General features: G+C 39.1%; 1 non-coding gene across 1 annotated transcript in view; it reads right to left on the reverse strand.

Moving 5' to 3' along the window:
* OTUD1 (OTU deubiquitinase 1) overlaps window positions 1–26,520 on the reverse strand; it is a 102,133-nt gene that overhangs the window by 30,430 nt on the left and 45,183 nt on the right. Inside the window, exons 2-4 of the transcript XR_011433893.1 lie at window positions 9,170–9,254; window positions 7,160–7,415; window positions 2,796–2,948 (exon numbers count right to left, since the gene is read on the reverse strand). This is a non-coding gene — a transcript (OTU deubiquitinase 1). The remainder of the gene's footprint in view (window positions 1–2,795; window positions 2,949–7,159; window positions 7,416–9,169; window positions 9,255–26,520) is intronic.

Below are 26,520 nucleotides of genomic sequence, written 5' to 3' on the forward strand. Positions count from 1 at the left end.
AAAAACATCAAGGGATTCCAGTTGGATGCATTCGAAAACCTCAGAGCAATCTTGCAATGGACCACGTCTGAATAAGCAACCCACCAATTTGCGTCAGTGCTGCCTTAGCTCAGGCTGCTATGACAAAATACTATGTAGTGGGTGGCTAAAACAAAGCCATTTATTTCCTCACACTACTGGAGGCTGGAAGTCTGAGATGAGGGTGCCGGCCTGGTCTAGTTGTAGTGAGGGTCTTCCTGCTGGCTTGCAGATGGCCACCTTCTTATTGTGTGTTCACTTGACCTTTTCTGGGTGCATGCACATGGAGAAAGAGAGATCTCTCTCTTCCTCTTCTTATAAGGGCACTAATCCCATCATGAGGGTCCTACCTTTTAACCTAATCAAAACTGAATTACCTCCTAAAGGCTTCATCTCCAAACACCATCGCAATGGGGGTTAGGGTTTCAGTATATGAATTTGGGTGGGACACAAAAATTCAGTCCGTAATAGGTACGTATATTAGGGAAGACCTTAATCCTCAAGATATCATTCTCTTGTCTTTTTCCTTTTAAAACTTATCTTTTCAAAACTGAATCTTCACTTATTGCCTCTCCTCCCTTGCTCCCTGCAGTTGGGGGACTTACACCCCCAATCAAAATACTAAAGTTTTTCTTTGAAACAGCAACCCTAATTGCCTTTTCTCAGCCTTCATCCTACCCGATCTTTTTGCAGTATTTGACACTATTCCTACCTTCCCTTCTCAAACTCTTTCATCTACAGATATAATAAAGAGTTTAGAAACAGACTAACTTGGGTTCGAATTTAAGGTCGAGACAACTACAAGTTACCTAGCCTTTCTGAATCTCAGTTTCCTTCCCCATCTATAAAAATAAGAATATTATTGGGGCCAGCCTGGTGCTGCAGCAGCTAAGTGTGCACGTTCTGCTTCGGTGGCCCAGGGTTCACCAGTTTGGATCCTGGGTGAGGACATGGTACCGCTTGGCACGCCATGCTGTGGCAGGCATCCCACATACAAAGTAGAGGAAGATGGGCATGGATGTTAGCTCAGGGCCAGCCTTCCTCAGCAAAAAGCGGAGGATTGGCAGCAGTTAGTCCTGGGCTAATCTTCCTCAAAAAAACAAACAAACAAACAAAGAATATTATTGCCTACCCCCAGGAGACTTGTGGGATTAAATGAAATGAAGGCATCTATCACTGGATCATCAATAAGTTCTTAGTTTTCCTTCTGCCTGCAGCCCTGTTCTTGCTCCTGAGCGCTGGTCCATAGTTTCTATTTGCCTTTAGCCCACCTCCACCTGGACTTCCAACTCAACTGTGCAAACCTAAACTAGCAAACTCTTCTACTCCTGCCTGCTCTCCAAGAGCTGACTGGGGACCAAAGCCATCAGCCCTCTCTCCATCACCTGGGTCAGAATTCCAAAGGTCATGAAATTAAACGGAGATATAAGACCAAAGGACTTAGAACTGGAACATCCTTGAGGGGCCCCTGTCTGTTCCTATTAGCCAAGGAAACATTCCGGTATCCCGGCAAGCCCTACGAAGAGCATCTCTCTGAATGTTCAAATGGGTGGCTCTCCAAGTGGAGTCCCCAGGCCAGAAGAATCAGCATCACCTAAAAACTTAGAAAGGTGAATTCTCGGCCCCTTGCCAGATCTACCAAATCAGAAACTCAGGGTGGGATCCAGTATTCTCTAGGCAATTAAGATACAAGCTAAAGCTGGAGATCCAGCAGTATAAATAACCTCCATCTTGGCCTTAAGAGAAGACAAATATTTAAATATTAGAGTACATGAATATTTAAACACTAGTGTACATCTAATTCAATCGGCATAAAACAATTTATAAAACACAAATCATCTTGGTGTATTTTATTCTTCTATGAAAAGTCCAGTCATAATCTTGGTGCTTTAAAAACTAAAAGTATTCCCATTGCATATCCATGAATGCAAAATATTTAGAGGAAGACTGAAAAGGTACTTCACTTAACTCTGTGAGAAGAGTATTCTTAAGAAACAAAAGGTAAGTTACAGAACAGATTCCCACTGGAATCTGTAATACAACAGTAAAATAAAATTAGCTTTAGGAATGGAAAGGAGAATTTGTTCTTACGTTAATTTGGAGCACCTCTTCCCCATGATCTGTAGCATGCAATGCACATGATCAGTGACATTTGAGAGGCCAGAAGATCCAGAGGGAAAACTTAGCTATTTAAGTACTCTATTATGTATACTATACTATAATTGCTGTCTTCAACGATATTAGGTTAAAATAATTGGTACCTAAAAATGCATTTTGAGACTCAGGAAATCTCAGCTCTACTTTCCACTAGTAGAACAAGGAAGCGTTAACAAGATAGATTTCAACTGAAGAGCTGCAATTTCCTTCATAAGATAATAGATCATACAACAAGCGCCCAGGAAACATGGTCACTGAAGGCGACATGGAAATATCATGTGGGGGCCACTAACCACAGAAACTTCCTCCATTTCACAAACCTATGAATGACAGGCAACAATGAAGAGCTTCGGAACAATGAATGAACCAGATAAACATGGCCACCTATTGTTTATGAAGGCTTGTTTTCTCAAAGGATTGTTGCCTAGCTAAAAATCAAACACCTAGAGAAGATTTTGCCTTTTAAAGGTCACTCAGTGAAGTTATTGCCACACACATAAAACATGCAGCGAAAGTAAATTAAGTCCCATCAGTGCTGAAAAGATGCCAACTGTCTGCTACATTTACTCACTTTCTGTTACCGACCAGGTGCTGAATATATTTCGACTACGTTTACTTACTGGCTGTCTTGGCTCTGTCCAGCCTTTCTAGTCGCATTTTCTCGTCATTTAATCTTGTCTCAAGCATCAAATGGAACCTTTCTCTTATTTCCCCACAGTTCAGCAGGAAGCAGGCTGTAACTTCCATCCAGTCTCACTGTAGTTTTGGGAATACTGGGAAGGATGAAGCACACGCAGAATAACTCAGAATTTCTACTGCTCATTCCCAGGGCTTACCCTTGATCCCTAATAAGGCTGGTTTGCTCCCAGGTTCCTCCATGTAGCCATAGCTGTTCCTTCAGTGGAAATGCCCTGGAATCCTGTTCCTCAGGGTTTAGACTAAAGGACCTTCTGGAGTCAAAGAGAAAAGCCTTTTACCTCACCTCAGCTTGCCTTGTCTCATGCTCCAGGATTGACCGCTGCTAGGATGACTGACATCAACGACATATTTTTTTTTTGAGGAGAAACCACAGCCTCAAGAAAGGTATGTGATTCGACCATATGGGCCTTTAAAATAAAATCAGCCACTAGTCAATCACCAAGCAATGGTCTGACTTTAATTTATTGGCACAGTGTGTTTACCATCAATTGCCCAGTGCAGGTCAGACTGCAAATTTAAGTTCAGTTTCTTTTCAATCTTATCTCATCAAGGATTCAACCTTACATAGTGTTTTATTATTTGTACGTTTAAAATAGTTTGAAAGAATATATACCAAATTTTTAGCAAGTTGTTTCATCTAGCTGGTAGATTACAGATATTTTTTATGTCTTATTTTTATTTATTTGTATTTTCTACTCTTTTTACAGTAAATAGTCATTTAGGGCATAATAAACTTTTTAAAAGAAAGTAATAGCAACATGAAAAAAATTATTCTCTTGGCCTTGCTATAGGCTGGAGAGGGTTGATGTTGGAAACTGGGAAATCTACCTTACAGCAGAGAAAGAAGGGGGGCCTAAACTAAGACAGTGGGGATGAAAAGATATTTTAGAGGCAAATTGACAGGAATGGATGACATATTTGGGTATAAAAATGGTAGTGAATCTTCAAAGATGACCCTCAGGTTTTTGGCTTAAGAGAGTAATTGAATAGTGCTACTTTAACCAAGTTAGGAGACGTAAGGAAACAGTCTGAGATGAGTTCAATAGGGACATGAGGAGTCTGAGATCCCTGTAGGATATTCAACCAGAGATTAGTAGTAAGAAGCTGGATTTGGAGGCCAGGAGAAATGTTGAACCGTGATTCAGATTAGGAAGTCATTGCTGAGGTTATGGCAGAAGTCAAGGTGGTGAATGAGATTGCGGAGAGAATGTGCAGAAAGAGAACAAAAGACAGATGTGGGAAGGAATCCCAGGGAGCAGCCATGTTTAAGGCAGGGGCAGAAGACGAAGAGCCCAGGAAAAGGTTTTCCAAGGAGGAAAGAGCAGCCCGAGAGAATGGGATCACAGACATGGAGGGAATGATGGCAACCACTCTCAGCGACTTCACACTTGCTGTAGGCCAGGTGCTGTGTTTCACCCATGCTACCCCTATCCTTCTGGCAACCCCACGTGGAGGACATTGCTGTGTTCCTTTACAGAGAAGGAAATTGATATCCACAGGGTAAGAAATTTGCCCAGGGTCACACAACTATCAACTGTAAAGGCAGAATCCAGCCTTGGCCTTTCTGACTCTGTAGTCCATGCTCTTTCTTCAGTGTCATGCTGCTTCATTAGAATGTATTGTAAGTTGCTGTATCTGTCAACTGGCCTACATCAAGATAGAATCTAGAATCTTGACACAGTTCTTCAAACAATAGAATGGATGGCCAGCTGAGTCTTTTTGACACCGCTACTTCAGCTAGCCAGTCGCTCTCCCGGGAGCCCCTCTTCATGATCCAGCAATTTTCTCTAGCTTTAAGACCCACGCCCTGTTCTTGGTTGGTACTTATACGATATAGACTGTTATGTACATTGTATGTTACCCTTGCAAGTAACTCAGTGAGCCAGTTTTATATATATATAAAACACTCATTGGAAACATCTCTGCTTCCCTTAAAAATTTGGTCAAATATTATCTTTTGAAGAAAGTAACTTTACTTTCTTACTTAAAAAGTAAGACTAATGAAAAATTAAATTATAAGCAATCATTTTTGAGATCAATAATAACCATTTAAACAGCCAAAGAGAAATGTAGGATTTTGACATGTCAAGTAATTCCAGAATGTTCAATCTGAACAGAACAGAGGTAAATATTTGCAAATGGATTAACAAGAGAGCAGCAATTAGAAATCAGACAATTACACAACATAAAAAAGCCAAGATCTTTAGATAGAGACATCATAGACATTTTATAGAGCATGGGAAAAAAATTAATAAAATATTATGCTAGAAGTAAAAAGAATTCAAGGACATCAAAGACATAGGTGATTATTCTAGTTTCATAAGCATTCACTGAATTTCTCTGTGATTGGCAGATGGTGATGCAAGAGAAAATTCTGAAGCTATATTTCTCGTAAGAGATAGTAAATTTCAACATAAAGAGATTGTGTAGAAAAATTTCAGATTGCTTTTAGACAATAAAATATTTTAAAATTAAATATTATTATTTTCGCTAAAAGTATAGTAGCTGAACCCAAGATATTTAGTTATTTTGTGCCCCTTCAACAGATCCATATGAATTTTCTTTCCTAGTCTTTAATAAGATTGACATGGATGACTCCAGGTTTATGGTAAGAATTATGCCAAGAGGACTTAATTGATTTCACTAACACTCTAGGAAAGTGACTGAAGGATCGATCGGGAATCCTCATTTCCTGGCTTATTTAGTCCCTTCCTGTAATTACAAGTCATATAGTTCTTTAAAGAAATGAAATTATTGGCCAAGCAACCAGGCCCCTAAATGAATGTAAATGTGTCTGTGGCTAATGAAGATGTACAAGATGGGGACAGTGAGGCCTTCAGAAACCAGCGATATAGAAATAAGAAAGAAACCTGGTTCCAAGTCTCAATACAGTGCTCTTGCTTTTTTTTCCAGATTTTTGTCATGTTATAGTTTTTAATACTAAGACTCAAAAGAATATATTCAGTGAAAATAAAAAAGCAACCTCAAAATAAACGAGTTGAGATGGAAGAGTAAGTGATGGTGAAAAGTACTTAGGTCAAACAGGCGTGTGAGAACAAAGGGCATGTATATGCCAGGGATACACATATATTTCACTGTCGCAATTTTCTAACAAAATATTGAGAGAGAGAGATTTGGCAGAATTGGACAGATTAGATTAGACATGCACGTTTTTCTTTGTGTTTGAAACTTTAAAGTAAAAATAAAAAACAACCTAATAGCCAACTTCCATTACAAAATCAAGATGCATTCCTAAGGGAAGACATCACTAAAAGTCTTTTTTGGAAAGCAAGGGATAGACGAAGGGTTCAGTGCGCATCAGTTCTGGATGGTACAGGACAATGAATGCTGCGCTTCTAGAATTCTTTAATATTTGCTCTGACTCCAAGATCTCTCCTCTCTCGTGTTCTCATTAGCTGTCTCTTCTCACACCACAGGAAAATTTATTCTTTCTAAGGAACCTCCTGCCACCCCCGGTGCAGCTGAAAGAACCTAGGCTCCCACCTGCTCCCAGTTGCACTATGACTGTTACCCCTGCCTTTACCACCAACTTCTGAACTCCCACGTGAAATTGCCTAGATAGACGGCTTCAGGCTTTTGTCAGTTTTCTACTTCTATTAACTTCTTTAATAAACTTCATTTTTTTAGAGCAGTTTTAGTTTCGCAGGAAAACTGAGCAGAGAGGACAGAGATTTTCCATGTGTCTCCTGCCCCCACACGTGCATGCCCTCTCTGACTAGCAACATGCCCCACCAGAATGGTGTCTTTGCTACAACTGATGAACCTACAAGGACACGTCATTATCACTCAAAGTCCATAGTTTACATTAGGGTTCATTCTTGAGATTGTACATTCTATGGATTTTGACAAATGAATAATAACATGTATCCACCATTATAGTATCATACAGAATAGTTTCACTGCCATAACTTCTATTAATTCTTACATTAGAAAATAAAATTTAGTTAATAGAGGGGACACCTGGATAATAATAAAAACAAATTGCTTAGGCTACTCTAAACGGAACAAAGATGGTTAAACAATATAAAATAATAATGTCTTCATTAGCCTAACTCACTGCTGAATTATTCTTTGTTAGTAATATAATTATATAGGTGATTTACAAGGCTTTAACTAAAGCTCAGCTGCTAGCAAATTGCTTATAGCAGAGAGCTGACCGCAGACGGTCTAGAATGAAAAAAGAGAAAGAACCACAGGTGAAAATAAAAGGCACAAATCAGAGAGTTTCGTACATTCTAAGGTCACGGCCTCCCCAAAAACTCACATCACTCAGAGGGTCCAGGGGAATTCCACTGATCAGCAGACACTTCACTGAAACCACACTGTCCTTGTTCAGCCTACACTTGACAATATACATTCAGTCAGTGTCTTTCCTCATCATTACAAATTAGAGGCCTTGAATATGCTTTTGATCTTTCCATTTGCTTTTCCCTGATCCCTGATCCTGGGATGTTTCTCTGCTTCCCAGATCCCTGGCTGTTTCAGTGCTTCTCTGTGGCATTTTCCTTCACCTCGGATGTCTGTAGGGGAGAAAAAAATATTCCTTTACCCTTTTAGGTTCTTCTGCCTGGTTTAAGAATTAAATCAACATGAGACAGAATAATAGGAGAAAATCAAGCAAATTTAATAACACATATATATGGGAGAAATCCAGGAAAGCTGAGTAACTCACCAAAATCCTTGAAGCCACCACCTTAAATACCGTCTTCAGCTAAAGACAAAGGAGGATGTTGGGGGTAGTGGTTTGGGACTTCAAAGAGGAGGAAGGCAATTCATATGGAGATGGAAAAGCCAATGTTTGGTAAACAAATGTTTGCCATGCCTTGCAAGACAATGAGACATGGAGAAGACTTTGATCAAAAAGGCCTTGCTAGGTTCCTCCTTGTCTACCACACTTAGATCATAATATACTGTAGTTTTCTATGATATTAGCTCCTTCCTCAAACAGGCCTTCTATCTTAAATGCTTTTAGGCAATTAAGGGAAAGTCAAAGTTTCTTCCTGAGTCTTTTGTTCCTAAAAATAATTAAGCCAAAGAGACACATTTTGGAGTAGCAAATTCTGTTCCCTGACATGCCCAACTCACCAGATATGCAAAGCCTGCTCATTCCTTAAGGCCAATTCAGTTGTCACCTTCCACCTGAACCTCAACTTTGTCATCTATATTTGGGGTTAATAATATTTGCCTTTTAAGTTGTGTGTTGAAACACTAAAATAAATTACACACATTCCTGTTGCTTAAACAGGGAAGTTATTCATAAACAATGGTTATTTTTATTATCTTCTGAACTTCTAAACTTATCTATATATGACCTTGACGTGTAGCATTTTATTTGTATTATGGACACTTATGTATATATTTTCCCTACCACTAGATTGTAAGTTTCTTGAGGCCAGAGTCTGCTTTATTCATCTTGGTATCCCCTAAGGCATGGCAAGTTTAAGCATAAAAGTAAATGCATAAACACGGCATTCAGGTACTGAGTTAGCGTATCAATTCTATCTGTAGCACAGAGAAGTGAATCAACTTAACCAGGAGAAAGAATGCGCTAATTACATCTCAACCTAATCCAAACCCAGTGTCTCATTCATACTAAGAATAATTCCTACAAGGTTCTGATAGTCCAATTTCACAACACAGGACAAAACACAATTATTGATGTAAGGATGATGAAATCCAGAAATCCTCAGGAGAATGGAAGATTAGGTTGTAAAATGCATGAACCATTTTAAATTCCCTCTCTCTCGCTCCCATGGTGACGTGGCTGAAGTTCATTCACAACTATCAGTCTGTAAAGTGACAGTGGTGTGAGAGAACGAGGCTAAGATTTGGAATCTGATGGCTTAAATTTCAGTCCCAACTCTGTCACTATTTGTTTTATAACTTAGAAATGACAATCTCTCTCAAAGTCGTGGTTTTCTCATTTCTAACATGGGAATAAAGATTAGTAATTCAGAGATTATGAGAATTAAATGAGATGATGCACCTAAATGTGCTTTAAAAATTCTAAGATATCATTAATATTTATGTAACACGGGATCATAATACTCATCCTGATAAGTGTATTTGTTTTAATTTAAAAATTCCTTTGAATGAAATAATGTGATGTCCGGGACTTGCTTTGTAGTAGAGATGGCAGAAGATAGAGGACACAGAGAAAGCCACACTGGCCATGTGCTAATGATCATTGAAGCTGGGTGATGGATACCTGAGGGTTCACTATGCAATCTTGAAGTTTTCCAGAATAAAAAATGCAATTTCCTATTTTACTTACTTTTTAATTCAACTTAAAATAAGTTTTGTGTAGTGAAGAGTGCAAGCTCTTAAATCCCAGAATTTGGGTTCTTCAGTTTCTCCATCTGCAAAACAAGGATGATAGTCCTAATTCTTATCACATAAAGCTGTTGACAGGTTTGGATGAGAAAATCCTCTTAGACCATGTAGCATACACAGGGCCCGGAGTCTCATTAGTGCTCGATATATTACGTTATTATTCTGGAGCCATATAAAAACAAACCTATGTATTTAATTATAGGAACATTTTCCATTAAACTCTTGGAGTGGCTATAAGCTTTTAACCAAAATGAGATGACATCATTTATTGCATTTATTTTATGCAATAAATCTTGCATAGAAGTATTCAAGAGGTATATGTAAACTTACAAAAAGATTAGCTAGCAAACTTTCAATAAACCGACATTTCATCAGTTTTTCATCATTTTTGACATGTTCCATACCGATTTTCCCAAGTTTTATAAAATTACTATTTAAAGGTCCACCATTATCTAATATTTCAGAATCTTTCTCACCACTATATGTGGTGAAATTGTTGCTATAAATAGTGTTATAATTTACTAACAGTTAAAATAGGGTTTCCCTTACATGGATAAAGAAAAGTGGTCTATTTTTTTAATTTATCTAAGCAATATAGAAAAGCTCAATAAAATAAAGTATAAAATAACCACAATTTCTCTACTCAGAAATAAAGGCTCTTCACACTTAAAAACTCAATTTTTTTTAGTGTTTTCTTTCACATAACCAAATATTGTAAATGAATTTTACTGCATTTATCAAGCCAAGAACCTTACCCAGTAGATTACCATACATTTACTCTAATTAAGTAGATATCTTTCTCTTTCAATTAGGGGCACTTCAATACGCTTCAGTGCAAAGCTCTTGAAATCAATATGGTTCCACTAAATTGAAAAGAAGGAAAAACAGGGCAAGCGTCAGCCGTATTCTAGCATCACTCTTGTCTCCTGAATGTTTCTTTTATTTAACATTCTGAAAAATGGAATTAGGCAATGGCATGTAAGTTTCACCTATCAATTAAGAATTAATTTCAATATAATTTCAGATGCAAATCTTAGCTTCTGGAATGACGCAAAAGATCATTTTAGAAAGTCAGAGAAGCTTTGAAAAACTGATGAAATGTACATACAAAAACAGCCTGGCAGCCTTTTTTTAGAGGGGTCTCCGGCACCTGCAGCCCAGCCAAGGCCTCCCCTTGGGCCCACGGACTCCAGTCAAGCTCCCTGCTCTGGTGAGCGAATTTTTTATTTTAGAATAAAGCACTGCTGTTCTGAGAGACCTTTGGTCCAATGCCGCTGTATGAGCCTGGGGACTTTGATATTCACCAGTTATATTTTCCCCTCTCTCTTAGGGAGAAAAAAAACCAGAATTAACAGGCCATGGCTACTATTAAGCAACTTACCCCAAGGCTCTGCAAGTCCTTTCCCAGAAGACGAATATTGCAACAAGGGAAAGATAGGTTTGCAAAATGCCTGTAAGAAATTTCTCTCAGTTCAAAATGTGTGCATCCTTGCCAGTTAGGGCAGTTATTAGAGAAAATCTGCCCAGTGAGCATGAGTCCAAAGGGAAGAGACTGATAGCTGAAGGTCTTCTCACAGATCTTTTCTTTTTTTTTTTAGGAAGTTTAGCCCTGAGCTAACATCTGCTGCCAATCCTCCTCTTTCTGCTGAGGAAGACTGGCCCTGAGCTAACACCCATGCTCATCTTCCTCTGCTTTATACGTGGGACACCTACCACAGCAAGGTGTGCCAAGTGGTACCATGTCCGTACCCGGGATCTGAACTAGCAAGCCCCAGGCCGCCAAAGCAGAACGTGTGCACTTAACCTCTGTGCCACTGGGCCGGCCCCCTTGCAGATATTTTCTATTCTAGAGGAGGTGGTAAGGGGCAGAACACTGCCACCCTTTGGAGGACAAATGCACTCAGGGTCACAGAGCCCAGCTGTGTGCTGCAGGGCTTCTTTGTACCCACTTTTGCCCAAGTAAATAAGAGTTCTGGATCATTCCAAGATTTTATGAAGAAATATCTCATTTGTACGTGCCAGAAAACTAACGAGAGTAATATCTAGATATTGCTTAACACGGTTTTGGGTAGAAGACAAAAGGGACAGTTGAAAAACCCTTTGACTCATTGTTGACTTCTGGTGCCCTGAAAGTTCCGTTCTTTGCCAACTCTAGAGAATCAAAAGTATGGTTTTTAAGAGAAGTCCTTTCATCCTTGATTTTGGCAAGGTCCTAAAGCAATTGCCTTTTAAGTTCAGATTATTTTGCAAAACAAGCACATAACCAACCCCCAACCCTGTTACATACATTATCTTAATCCTACATTCTGTGTTGCTTGAATTGTGTTAGTGCAAGTGAAATGAAAATAGAAGCCAAAATACTGTCACTTGCCAAATACTGTGGAGTTGCTTCATATACAAATTAATTTATGAGAATGTATCAAGGGAATTTAGCTATAAGCGTTGGTATGGAGTAAAAATGGGAAGAGGACACAAAGGCAGAGGAGGGGAGAAAAGAAGAAAGGAGAGAGGGGAAAAGGAGAGGAAGAGGAAATGATTTAAAAAATGTGGGTGATCTCTTCTAGTGGCTGCATGAGTGTGTGCCCAGGAGGTCAACTGGCACCTAAGGAGTGGGAGCCTGACGAATCTGAGACGAAACTCCTGGTCCCCAGACATCCGCGGATTCACAAATAGCTTGGCGACAAAATTACATTTCCAAACACAGCTTTCACTAGTGCTGCCATTAGAACATGCAAGACACTTTATCATTTAAATTAAACTTGGTGACAGCATCTTACACGACTTCCTAAGTTGCACCACTCAATGCCAAGAATATACGCTTATTTTAAAATTATTAAGAACATTTTTGACACAAGATAGTCACCAAATTTAAAATACCCCTCTGACATATTTAACCATATTCAAAATGCAACTTCTGCTGAATTTACCACTGTACAGACATACGCAAATTTTGAAATGCCAGTTAAGAGTTCCTCTGATCTGCAAAGCATACTTATAGGTCATAAGTCAAAGTATACTCAGAGGTCTTAATTGGTTCCTTGTTTTTTCTTGAATTATTACGGGAGGAGAGGGAGACAGAAGTTGGTTATAAGTCTATTTTCTCTCTATCCTGATTAACGTGTTCTATTTTAGTTGAAACTAACAGTGGCATTTTGAGGAATCAGTGGTGCATCTTCTATATCTAGCATATTGGACAATCAAAGAGAATCATTTGTGAACATCCCCTTCTATAGGCCAAAAATTAATAATCATGCAATAATCAGTAACAATTGTTATTTTCTTTATTTGTTCTTTAGCTTTAAAACAAATTGTTTATGATTAAAATAAAAAAGAACTTTCAATTGTAAAGATATTATTTAAATTTGATCAAATATTTCATGTATGAGCTAAAATTTGCGCTTACCAAACAAAAATATTACACCTTGCAATTTACGCTCTTAAATTTTTAACACAAATAGAAACCCCGAGTGGTCACAGAGAACGGCAAATCTGAAGTAACTCAAGTCATTTCTTGTCTTCACAATGCCTATGTTATAATTGTTCATTTCAAACCTATGGTTAAATGAAAAAATATGTAATACTACATATTTGGAAGGCTTGGAAAAGGCTTCCAAAACTAGCTTCAAAGATACCAAACCTCCACGAAATTATTCTGTGGACAAATAAGCATAGATGAGTCCACAGTATAACTACCAGTTCTTAAATTAACTTGCAGCACAATACAATGTTTATTAAAGTCATTAAAATGCACTCATTGGAAGCTTACTCCATAGCAAACTCAACAGTAACCACAGCAATTGTTCAGAATTGATTTTTCAGGGCAGGCATAATTTATCACTAAAGTTGTTTAAAATTGCCAGCACATGATGATTTTTCTAAAACCACATCGATTTTTGGTTGGTTTGGTTATTGTTTTTGAATTCTCTACATCAGTGCATCCCTTTCTTGCCTGCATCCAGGACTGACCACTCTCACCTCCAGACCCTTGGTAACATCGCTGTGAGGATTGCTCTATACCTAAAAACTTCTTTCACAACGTAATAGGTAAATTTTATGGTAGTTCATAAGCTGAATGCAAGGTACTAATGCTTGCTTGCTTTTTGAGCATAAATAAATAGTCCCTAAGAAATGTTTCAGGCCAGCCGCTCTTTACCCTGCTCTGTAGTTTTCAGTACTACTCATTCAGCCTGGTCTAATAATGACTCTGCGCCTGGCCATCTTTGTTCTCCCATTGGACATATTAGGGACACTGGATGTGCTCAGAAGCATGCAACATCATTCACTCCATCCAGGAATCAAGTGGCTCAGGAGGTAGATGTGTCATGAGGTGAACCCTGCAGTCTCCCAAGATACTCAGGAGCTGGGGTGGTAAGTAGGAGCAGGAGAAGGATGAATTTGTTTCCCACTATGGACTCATGACCTTGAAAAGTCTTTGAGGAGGACCACGAAGGACACTGCTCCCCTCATCCTGACTATGAGACATTCAGGCAAAGAGAGAATAAATAGTCTTTGAGAGGGCCTTGGATGAGCCAAGCAAGTGAAGGAAATGGGACAAGATCATTTGAGGCTAAAGGGGACACATTGATCACAGAACAGGGGCTCTAGAGGGCACAAGAAAGGCTGGAAGGCCCTAGGGAAGCCAGTTGGATCAGGGGATGTTGTCTGGGGCAATAACTTTGATATTTGGACCAAGAACTGAAGTTTGGGAATAGTTGACATGAAGTCAGTGAATGTCTTTAAGGAGATATTTATTTTAAGTGGGGTAAAGCCCCTTTGCATCACTACTACCATCAGAATCACTCTGAACTCTTGTAAATATGCAGATTCTTCACTCCACCCAGGACTCTCCCAGGTGACTCTAAGGTACCCAAACCTTGAGAACCATTGCTTTAAGGTGGTGTTTTCTAAACTCGCGAAGGCTGAAGAATTCTGGGACATTTATCACCAGGCAAAAGAAACATTGCTTAAAGTCAATCACAGCTCACATTTATTGAACACACCCTGTGTGCAGGGTACCATTCTAACTGCTTTCATGAATTTACCCATTTACTCCTAATAGCAACTCCATGTAGTACTGTCTCATCCGTCTTCATTTCACAGGCCAACCACCCTCTTTGCCAACTCATTGAGTGTGGATTAATTTACCATCTGAATCTCAGGGCAATCTCATTTCACATAACCACAGTTTCTTAGATTAGATTCTGAGCTCTCTAATGCCTGAGGTTAAGCACAGATTCACAGTTCTCTTTATTTTACAAAGCACATCACAAACTTCTTTGCATAAAATAGAAGCCCCATATACCTTGCTGCTTCTAAGAAATCAAAGAGTCATTCTGCTTTTCGTCCGGTGCATTTGGCAGTGTAAACGTCTAGCATGAAGATGTGGAGACAGAAGTTGGCAGTAGAACCCACTGCCGAAAGCAGAGACCTTTTGAGTTACTCTGGCTGGGAGTCAGAGTCCTGCAGAAATTGAACCAGGAAAAGGAATACAGAAAGATCATCTGGCTTGGCTGGCTGCCTTAGCCCAGATCCTGGCCAGTGAAGAGAATTTCAGTGCAGAAGAGAAAGGTAATAGATATTTCCAGTTTCCTGTCACACCCCTTCTCCCACATGCTTATCCACATTCTATCAGCCTTCTGAGAATAGTTTCCAGTTTACTAAAAGCATATATTCATCTCTAATTCTGTGTACACTTGCCTATACTTTATGATTTGTACATTGTATGTTTTCTAGTCTCTGATTATTCGGTAACACAAAACTAACACTTCCAAGCTTTGTGCCATCCATCTCCAGCCTGGAAACAATCAGAACAAATGGGTAGGCTGTTTCCTTCGCTAAGTCAGTATCACTCTCTTGAATCTTGAAACATGCATTAAGTACCTATTACTGTTCAAGTTTTTCTTTTTTCTTTTCTCTTTTTTAAATTTCCATTCAGGTTTTTCTATTTAATCCTAACAAACTGGAGGGAAAAAAGGTATCCATATCTCTATTTTTTCCCTCAGGTTAAATTAAAAGAGAGAGACTTGATGGGGTTAATAATTTGCCTAAAATCATGTCGCTGGTAGGAGCAAAAAGTAGGACTGAAGCTATGCCTGACTTCAAGGTGTTCTCTTTCCACCATATTGTGATATCTGTGCCCAAGCTATTTTGTTCATTGTTTCATATGTTTATGTGCTATCTCCTTAAACAGAGAGAAACATATTCACAGAAACATGGAGTCTGTCCTTGTACTGGTGCTGTGCTAAGCACTCAGTGGGAATGCCATCAAAAGAAGAGATGTCACAAAGCTGGAGGCATCACGTTCCCTGGTTTCAAACTATATTACAAAGTGGTAGTCATCAAAACAGTATAGTATTGCCAAGAAAACAGATACGTAGATCAATAAAACAGAATAGAGAGCCCAGAAGTAAACCCACACATATATGGTCAATTAATTTATGACAAAGGAGCCAAGAACATACAATGGAGAAAGGACAGTGTCTTCAACAAATGGTGATGGGAAAACTGAACAGTCACATGCAAAAGAATGAAACTGGACCACTATCTTATACCATACACAAAAACTAACTCAAAATGAATTAAAGACTTGATTGCAAGACCTGATTCCATAAAACTCCTAGAAAGAAGCATGGGCAGTAATCTCCTTGACATCAGGCTTGACGATGATTTTTTGAATTTGACACCAAAAGTGAAGGCAACAAAAGCAAAAACAAACATGTAGGACTACATCAAACTAAAAACCTCCTGCACAGCAAAGGAAACCATCAACAAAATGAAAAGGCAACTTACTGAATGGGAGAAAATATTTGTAATCCTATATTGGAAAAGGCGTTAATATCTAAAACACGTAACCCTTACAACTCAATAGCAAAAAAACAAACAATCCAACTAAAAAATGGGCAGAGGATCTGAATAGATTTTTTCCAAAGAAGACAAACAGATGGGCAACAGGCAAATGAAAAGATGCTCAACATTACTAACCATCAGAAGAATGCAAATCAAAACCACAGTGAGCTATCACCTCATACCTGTCAGAGTGACTGTCATCAAAAAGACAAGAGATAACAAGTGTTGGTGAGGATGTGGAGAAAAGGGAACCCTTGTGCACTATTGGTGGGAATGTAAATTGGTGCACCATCTCTAGAAAACAGTATGGAGCTTTCTCAAAAAATTAAAAATAGAATTACTATAGGATCCAGTAATTCCACTTCTGAGTATTTATCTAAAGAAAATGAAAACACAAAGTCAAAAAGATACATGCACCCTCATGTTTGTTGCAGCATTATTTACAATAGCCAAGATATGGAAATAATCTAAGTGTCCATCGATGGATGAATGAATAAAGATGTGGCATATATGCTATGGAATACTACTCAGCCATAAAAAGGACAAAATCTTGCCGTTTGCAACAACGTGGATGGAAACTGAGGGCCTTATGCTAAGTAAAGTAAGTCAGAAAAGAAAGAATACCATAGGGTCTCACTTATATGTGGAACCTAAAAAACAAAACAAACAAAAAACCAAGCTCATAAATACAGAGAACAGATTGGTGGTTGCTGGGGTAGGGAGTGGGGTGGGGTGGTATGGGATGAAGTTGGTCAAATGGGTCAAACTTCCTGTTATAAAATAAATAAGTCATGGGGATGTATTGTACAGCATGCTGACTATAGTTAATAACACTGTATTACATATTCGGAAGTTGCTAAGAAAGTAGATCTTAGAAGTCCTCATCACCAGAAAAAATAGTAAAAAAAAATTTTGTAACTATGAGTGGTGACAGACATTAACTAGACTTATTGTTGTGATCACTTTGCAATGTATGCAAATATTGAATCATTATGTTGTACACCTGAAACTAATATAATGTTATATGTCAACTAAACCTCAATTAAAAAAAGAAAAAGAAAAAAAGCATCTGAAATTATAATAAATAAATAATAAAGATAAAAATGTTTTAAAAAGGAAGTAATGGCTTCTCTTCTCAGCCAAAGCAACCTCACACAATCATCTCCTGAAACCTCCAAATCAAAAAAGTGAGGAGCTCGCTCAGTGGTGTAGTGGGTAAATTCACGCACTCTGCTTTGGCAGCCCAGTGTTCACGGGTTTGGATCCCGGGCCCAGACCTGCACACCACTCATTAAGCCATGCTGTGGTGGCATCCTACGTACAGAAAAATAGAGGAAGATTGGCACAGATGTTAGCTCAGTGACAATCTTCCTCATCAAAAGAAAACCTCCTCAACCAAACTCACTTCTCAGAATTCTCATACCAGAATCATAAGTCATTTGGTGATGTCCCTGGAAGAAGACAGGACTGCTGTGTAGGCAGTCTCAGCATCATTTGTTGATGGAGATTTCATACTCCCCGCAACCTCCTTGCATGATGCATCTCCATCTAATAGTCAATGGACTACAGCCGTACAGGAACCGTGTTTCTGACCAACAATTGTCTTAGATCATTCAATATGGGGAAAGCCTTTCCTCGCCGTATTCATTGAAAATTACTCACTTAGAACTTTAAAAGTTTATGTCAGGACACCATTGTTTAATATTTGATGGGTCAATATGTTCTGTTGTCTGTTTTGCATACTCAGGAGTATACTTCTGTTCAGTAACTTAACTTTAGTTTAACTATAACTTTATTTAACTATAGCATTAATTTTGGAGATCTTTTCTAAAACTTCAGGTGAAAAATAAAAAGAATGTAAAGATCACTTTTCCTCTAACGAAAAAAAATGTCTAGGTATTAGGTGGAGTCTGAATTCTCTGTTCCGTCAACTACGAGTGTCTAGACCCATACAGCTGAGCCTGCCTGCTTATATTCCTCGCCGTTGCCTGCCCTAATCCACGCTGCCAGCCTTTCTGCCTTGACCATTGCAATAACCGTAACTCTTGCTTACTGCACTTTATTCTCTACACAGCACAGTGATATTTTTAGACAGTAAATCAAATGTTTTATTTGTTTACTCTCCTGTTTAAAATCCTCCAACTGCCCCCCAGTTGGCTTACAATAAAGTCCAAACTCATTTCCGTGGCTTATAAGACCCTACATGGCCTGGCCCTGCCCACATCTCCAGCCTCATCTAATGCCTCATTGCACACGTCTGTTGAATGAATAAATGAATGAACAAATGAATAACACTATTCTTAAGTTTTCAGATACATAGCTTCACAAAAATCATAATGCTAGAACATAACAAATTCATCCTCATGAATTCATCTGGATGGCAGCTAATTGATAATTGATACAGGTAAACATGTCTATTATCAATCTTTATCTCTGCCGTGTTCAAAGAAAGCAAGCTCACCTCCACCCCGACTCTACTCTCAAATGTGTTTTGTGAAAGATTCTTACCTTTTTCCTTTTTAGTTGACGGACAACCAACAAGGCAAAATCTTACAATAATATCTATAATAGATTCGCCAAATATTATACTCTATGGGGCACCATATTTGTCCTAAGGGTGATCAGTTGACTGATATCTGTTGGTTAAAATCAACCAAGTAGTAGCTGTTCCAGTGATGACAGATTTGATTGTTCATTGATCATTATATCAATTAGAGGATCTTTAAAATTCATACACAAGGTCCTTTTTAACAAAGAATTTGCTCTTGGAATTTAAGTAAACAGCCATTGCTTATCATTTTGTTAAACTCACTACCCTTCTGGTCTACTGACAACACCTAATGCGGTCAACAGGCAGCAGTCAGTCAAACTGGAAGACTGAGAAGAGTCAATACAGGCCTGATCGGTGACTGGTCGACAAACACTAGTCAGGTAAAGGATTTCAGGTGGATGACGGGCACGTTTATTAATACGCTGATTCTATTCTGGGAATCCTCATTAGAAGACACTGCTTCATCTTCAACGTGTCAAACTTGCTTCTAACGGATAAATTATCATGATACAAAAATAGACTGCATATAAGCCCTCAGTTTTACTTTGGCAAACCCGAGAATTAAGTTACCCAGATTGCTACTTAAACTTACATTTAGAATGGTAAAAGATTTCAAGGAAAAATATAAAATTAGTTTGAAAACATAGACTATTTCTCTAAATTATGATTTTCTTACCTGTCACTTACTTAACAAATATTTATTTACACTGAGTTAGACAAGTGAAAGAGCTACCTGGAGTCCTGAAGTAGACTTTTCAAATCGTGCTTCAAGGCTCAAATTTAGTTCTTACTTAATCAGACCAGTGATATATTCTCATAATCCAGCTAGGCTTTGATCCACTTTGTCTATCCTTCATTCCCATTTTGCTTACTAGAGTAACCCAAATCTCACTAGGTCCCTTCAGCCTGAAACTTCACTTTCACATATGTTACAAATTAGCTAGATTATCTCTCGAAGGCAAATAACAAAAATGTAGAGTCCTGTTTCCAAGAGATCTTTAATCTAGACTGAAAGTAAATCCAAATGCTTAAATATTTTAACATAATTAGAAAGGATCATTTAGTTCCTTACTTCCAAATATAATCTTTTATATCTAGCTCTGAATGAAGCAAGTGTGCAGAATCAGCAACCACATGCAGAACAATAAGACAAATTTACATTAAAGGGTTTTATTATATCAACTGCGAGTCTTAAGAGCTTCACATGCTCCAATAAGCCCCGGGACTGCCATAAGAGCCAACAACGCCAAGAACAAATGAAAAGGAAAGTTCAGATGTCACACATGATTCATAGACATCTTTGGAAATGGCTTATTTTCTAGTTGAAAGTCTTCTAACTGACTTGAAAATAAATCTTACCATTATTTTAAGAGAGATTTCTTAAATAATCACTAGCATAAGGAAAGATCTTGGTTTTAAAAGAAAATCTAACACCAAATGCTACTTAAAAAAATCAAGTGAAGGACCAGCCCCAGTGGCCTGGTAGTTAAGTTCGGCACGTTCCACTTCAGCAGCCTGGGTTGGGACATACAGCACTAATCTGCTAGTGGCCATGCTGTGGCAGCGGCCCACAAAAAACAAAGAAAGGCCAGTCCGGTGGCATAGTGGTTAAGTTTGCACATTCCTCTTCAGCAGCCCAGGGTTCATGGGTTTGGATCCCAGGTGTGGACTTACACACTGCTCATCAGGCCATACTTTGGTGGCATCCCACATACAAAATAGAGGAAGACTGGCACAGATGTTAGCTCAGCAACAATCTTCCTCAAGCAAAAAGAGGAAGATTGGCAACAGATGTTAGCTCAGGGCCAATCTTCCTCACCAAAAAAGAAAGAAAAAAAAAATCAAGTGAAGAAAAAAGAGATGCACTATATTCTATAGGCCACAAGAAACTTATGCACAAATTAAGTAATTCTTAAAACTTAAGGCATAGACTTCAAATATAATACTTCTCATATAGAGGTAAACTGCTCTAATATATTTTCTTTACTTCATAGCGTCATCACACATTTTGGGCATAAAGGAGAAACCTGTGTCAGGTAACTTTCATAGAGCTGCATTTCTCATCCTCCAAAATCCATTCCACATTATGTTTAAAAGTTAATATGGTGAAACAGAAAGAAACTTAACCAGGTACACAAAGTGAATTAAGAGAACCTTTTCTTCCCAAATTTAGTGAATTTGAAAAAATAAACAGAAATAAACTCTTGATACCTAATGGAATTGTGTGCTGGCTCAAGCTGTTTTTACTCAAGCCAAAATCTTTAACATAATTCTCTATTTTTAACTAGCATTAACTCATTTTTTAAACTAAGCTTCCAGTTTAAAACGTCTTTAACACAAATTGCTATAAAGCATTTTTTACTAAGAATTATTTCTAATCAAAAGAAAATAACCCCCACAGTGAAAAAAGGATTTAGTTGCTGTTGCTATTTGTTGTTTTCACTAAAACTCACCAAGCTAGTTACATTTTTCTTATGCTTTATAGAAATAAAGATGTATAAGTGTATTTCATTTAACAAAAATCTGTGTTTATACAATAATACATTCTTCCCGCCACCACCCCCACCCCCAATTTCTAGATTCTGGAGAACACAGAGGCAGCCAGAGACTTTGCTAGAAAAATTCCATACAGCCCAGTCCTTATTGATTGCCAATCTAGAGAAACATGCTGAGATCTGGGTCAGTCTTAAGTACTAAGATCCATCTTGCATAATTAGAATTGATTTAGCTGCAAGCATCCCAACCCAGGAAATGCACCCCCGAGATCCAGAGCATTCCACAACACGGAAATGAGTGTGCACTTTTAAGTGTCTTAACGCTTTACCTTCATTTTTATTCTAATCTCATGCTGAAAAATTCATATGCCTTAAAAAAGATTATTTACTGCTGGCCACTGGTATGCTGGTAAATGTTTAACAACAGGTCTGTAGAAGAGAAGGATGCGGAAGAGAAGGCGATGGCTCTGATTGGTAGCACTGCCAAACACCATGGTGTAAGTACTCCCACCACTGCTGGTCTCCGGTGTGACATGTGTGAATACAGCGCTGGGAATAAGATGCTCAGAAGGACGCTATTACAGCACGTGGTATTTCCACCAGACAAACACAACAGACATGAACAAACTCACGATCGCGTGATCAACTCAGTGACATGAAGTGAAATATAGGAAGCGGTGACTTAGGTATTTATTACTTTTGTTTTTAATAGAGTTTATTTAAGCTTATATAATGCAATTTTTAATAATGGCTGTAACACCCACCTCACCGAATTCTGGAAAACTGGGCAGTCAGCTCTCGAGAAGCAACAAGAGCAGACTCCAGCACACTTCTGCTGTGTTGGTACTCTCGTTCCTTGGGTCTGCTTTTGCTCTTTTTTCTAAACTCTTATGAAGAATACTTGTTTTATGTCTTATTTTCTCTTTTTGTCTATCAGGACCATTAAGGAATTTAATTGTGTGAACAATTTTGGTTGCATACGCTGGAGATTTTTAAATATTATTTTTTTCTTTTCATTTTTTTTGTAGTCTGTTGTTTGTGTTATTGGCCAAATGCTACGTAGGAATGTTTGTGGGGTTTGTCTTTTGTTTGTTTGTTTTTAATTTCCATCAGGTTGGAATGTTTTCTTTAAACTTATTAATTTCTAGTTTTGCTGCAGTGTGATTTGAGACTGTGGCCTATATAATTTCTACTTTTTTTTTTTAATACTAACAAGAACTTTTCTTTTCTTTTTGGTGAGGAAGATTAGCCCTGAGCTAACATTTGCTGCCAATCCTCCTCCTTTTGCTGAGGAAGATTGGCCCTGAGCTAACATCTGTGCCCATCTTCCTCTATTTTATATGTGGGACACCTGCCACAGCGTGGCTTGATGAGCGTGCATAGGTCTGAACCAGCAAACCCCAGGCCACTGGAGCTGAGCACAGGAACTTAACTGCACCACTGGACCGGCCCCTAGAATTTCTACATTTAAAATTCACTGAGATTTTACTATTATAAAATATTTTTGTTAGTAATAACAAAAGTTAGAACTTATGGAGCATAGCCCAGAAACATTATATCCCCTTTAATTCTCTCAAGAATCTGATATAATAGTGTCTTAGCTCGGAATAGCTGTGAAACAAACCTGAGCCAAAGTCTCTATGAGACACTTTGTCGGTGAGTACAATTCCAGGGCGGCAAGAGGAGGGAAGTGAGTCAAGGAAGAGAAAGCTATCAAGACAGTTGCATGGCTCATAGGGCATCTCTGGGGAGAGCATGCAGAACCAGTGTACTCAGAATCGTGCACCAAGGAGAAAGAAAAGAGAGAGCTTTGCCTGTTGATCTTTCTGTTGTGTCTTCTCATCGTCAAAGTTCACCCCACTGGGCATTAGCATTCTGTGGTGGGGGCCGGCCCAGTGGCGCAGTGCTTAAGTTCACATGTTCCCATTCTCGGCGGCCCGGGGTTCGCCGGTTCGGATCCCGGGTGCAGACACGGCACCGCTTGGCATGCCATGGTGTAGTAGGCGTCCCACATATAAAGTAGAGGAAGATGGGCATGGATGTTAGCTCAGGGCCAGTCTTCCTCAGCAAAAAGAGGAGGATTAGCAGTACTTAGCTCAGGGCTAAACTTCCACAAAAAAAAGAAAAAAATTCTGTGGTGGATTATTTACAAAAATTGTCACAGTAATTCTTCCCATTCCTACATAGGTGTCCCTTTCTAACGTGAATTTGCAGCAACCTCCATCTGAACAAAAAGTCTGTTTCTCCACCCCTTGAATCTGGGTTTGGCCATTTGACTTTCTTTGGCCAATGAGACATTAACACATACGATGCTGAGTGGAGACTTGAAAAGTGCTTGTGCGTGTGGGCTTGACCTCTCTTGCTGCTAGGATCCTTCTGCCAGCGTGTAAATGACCCCAGGCTCATCTGCTGGATGAGGAGGGACACATGCAGTTGTCCCAGCTAAAATTGAACCAACTGCTGGACATGTGGGTGAGGCACCCCCAGACCAACCAGCCTGCCAAACAACAGACCTGTAACTCAATTCTATATCATTCAGCCTCAGATGAGCCAGCCCAGGCCAGAGCTGCCCAGCCACCCTTGGAATTGTGTAAGTAAGAGTTTCCCGTTTAAAGGCACTAAGTTTTCGGGTCTGTAGCAAAAGTCAACTGATGGACTCCACCACACTACCGGATTGGGTTACCTGGCCCTTTGGGCAGCTACTGGAGAAGCCAGATTCTATAACCCCTGTTTCAGCATTTCCTCGGAGTCCAGAAGTGGAGGGAGGAGCTGTAGCTTCTGGGGCTCCAATCCCATGTCACTGGAATGACTACAGTTCTCACCATAACGAATGTAATGGGTGCCATGCTGAAGCCACACTTCAGAGGTGGCAGAAGCAGCCGGAAGTACAAGGAGATGAGGTGATGGCTGGGATCTCCATCAAGCAAGGATCAAAGCCCAAGTCTGGAGGTAGGGCCAGGCAACATGGGGAAGTGCATAAGCTCTACAGATAGCTCTTACCATCCTGTGTGAATTAAGAATTTTAGTTTGTAAGTAACGAAAACTAACTCGAATTAGCTTAAGGAAAAAAAGTTTATTTATTACAAGGATGCAGGAAGGCAGCTGGGCCTTAGAAAGGGGTCGATACTGGAAAATGAAACTCTCTCAGGATTCTCTCTCCATCTATCATCCAGATCTCTCAGCACATTTCCTTCATTCTTCTCTCTTTCTGCAAACCAGCTACTTTTTCTGCTTCTCCAGGACTCTGTAGAAGAGATTACACGTATGGCCTCCTAAATTCAGATGTTACCATTCCAGGCCCACAAATTTGCCAAATTTCCAAAAGAAAGAAGCTGATTAGTCCAGCTTTGGTCAGATATGTACCCCAGAGGCAATCAGCCATGATCCTTGGGGCTCCCCAGTGACTGATCCCTGTGAATGGGGGCAAAGGGAAGTTTCCAGAGAAACTCAAAAGGCGTCTGCCACATTCACTCAATTTAAAAGATGAAGAAATCAATCAAAGTTTAGGCAGAATAGGGAACTTTCTCCTTGTCTAAGGTCACAGACCACCAGTGGCAAGGTCATGACCTTAATCCAGATCTAATCTCAAATCTCAAGCTCTTTTACGTCTAACAGAACTGTCCCACGGGACCTTAACCAAAAACCATCTAAGATGCTTGTATTTTCTATAAGTAGTATGTTTAACTCTATAATAAGAAAAAAACCACAAAATTATATTTTAAGGCAAGATACGTCAAGAAAAATCATTCCCTTGTTTTAAAGTCTACCTTCTTTAACACGTCGAGTCCAAACTCTCCTCCCTGACTTCTATCTTCTATGATATAGCCCCGCCTACCTATCCTACACTTCCCCCCCGGCCCCGCTCCCCGTGCTCCACAAGAACTCCTCCTCAAGGCACGACAGGCCAGTTTTTTACTGATCTGAATACACCACACTCATTGCCACCTCTGTGTGTTCCAAGGTGCGGTCCCAGAGACGTCTTCTCCTCTCCCCCTCACAATTCTACTCCTTCCTCCCTTCGAAGTCTGCTCTGAGTCCCGCCGCCTCCATGAAGCTCTTTTGATAACTCAAATCTCACGGATTTTCCACTTTTCTGAAATTCAAGGGTCAACTTAACAAAAAAAAAATTAATACATTTGTGTTCTTATAATTTCCTCTATTATTTTATGCTCCCACTAGACTATTAATTCCTTACGGACTGATGGTATTTTAATTTGCGTCCCCAGGGTATACTGAAACCCTCCAGAGATCTGAACACAAGGTCTATGTGAGAGGTATGAATCTTCTAACCACCAGCTCAGATGCCTCAGTGTAACCAGTTACTACCACTGCAGGAACTTAACTACTCTAGCACAGAATTAGCAACCTGCTGGACACGCTAGTCTCCTTTCTCTTCCATTTCTCCTGTAAATTTCAGTTACCTTTATGTCCTGAGCATATTTTATCACCTACGTAGAAGAGATGCGAGTCTAGCTTCACTTAACTAAAGAACGAACATAACTTTATTCACTGCTTTCTCTCCCCCTCCCCACAGATCTCTCATTCATGCCATGTCAAGTATTTCACACTAGAACAAGAACTAAGGTCTTGATCGTGGACTATAGCATTAGGAATAGTGCTGAACTAAAATATGGGACACAGAGCTTCCAAGAATCTGCAACGTACTGAATTTACTCTGGAATTGCTATTTTTTTATTGTTATATATATTCATATTTTTAAGTCAAATAGCTCAACACAGTTTAAAATGAAAAATGATAGTCCCCTGTCACAACCCTCCCACTCCCCAGAGGTAAGTAGTTTCACTTCTTCCACTTTCCTCTGGTATTTTCCTCCACATTATAAAATGCTTACATTGTTATTATAATTATGTGAATTATTAATACAAATAATTTATACTCATAAATATATAATATAGTTATATTTAATAGAAATATTAAAATACTTCCTGATTTTTACTTTTAGATAATATATATTGATTTTCCATTACAGAAGATAAGAATTTAACTCTTACATCCTCACATACATGCATATACTTCCCCTCCCTTATCTCCCCAATATAATTATATTTCATTTTTCTAAATCAATATTCAGAGTGTACATTTTATGATTACACGTGTAATTATCTTTCACAGCTGAGTACACACATTTAATGTATTGCGGTTATATTTCCTTTTCTTGTGCAACTTTTTGTTCTCCCTAAAACTAATCATTGTCTTCTTTTCTTCCATTTGCTAGTCTTCTATGTTCTTATCATTGATCTGTCCCCAAACCATTCAACAGCAGTGTCAACCCCCGACCACACTCACACTCAGGTCACCATCTCCCTGCAGCCCACCCTCTTGGAGCCTGGAGCCCTCCTGCTCCAGGCTGGGCCAGCTGCTCTCTAGACCTGTGGCCCT

The sequence above is a fragment of the Equus caballus genome, chromosome 29 (assembly GCF_041296265.1).
Source record: "Equus caballus isolate H_3958 breed thoroughbred chromosome 29, TB-T2T, whole genome shotgun sequence".
NCBI lineage: Eukaryota > Metazoa > Chordata > Mammalia > Perissodactyla > Equidae > Equus > Equus caballus.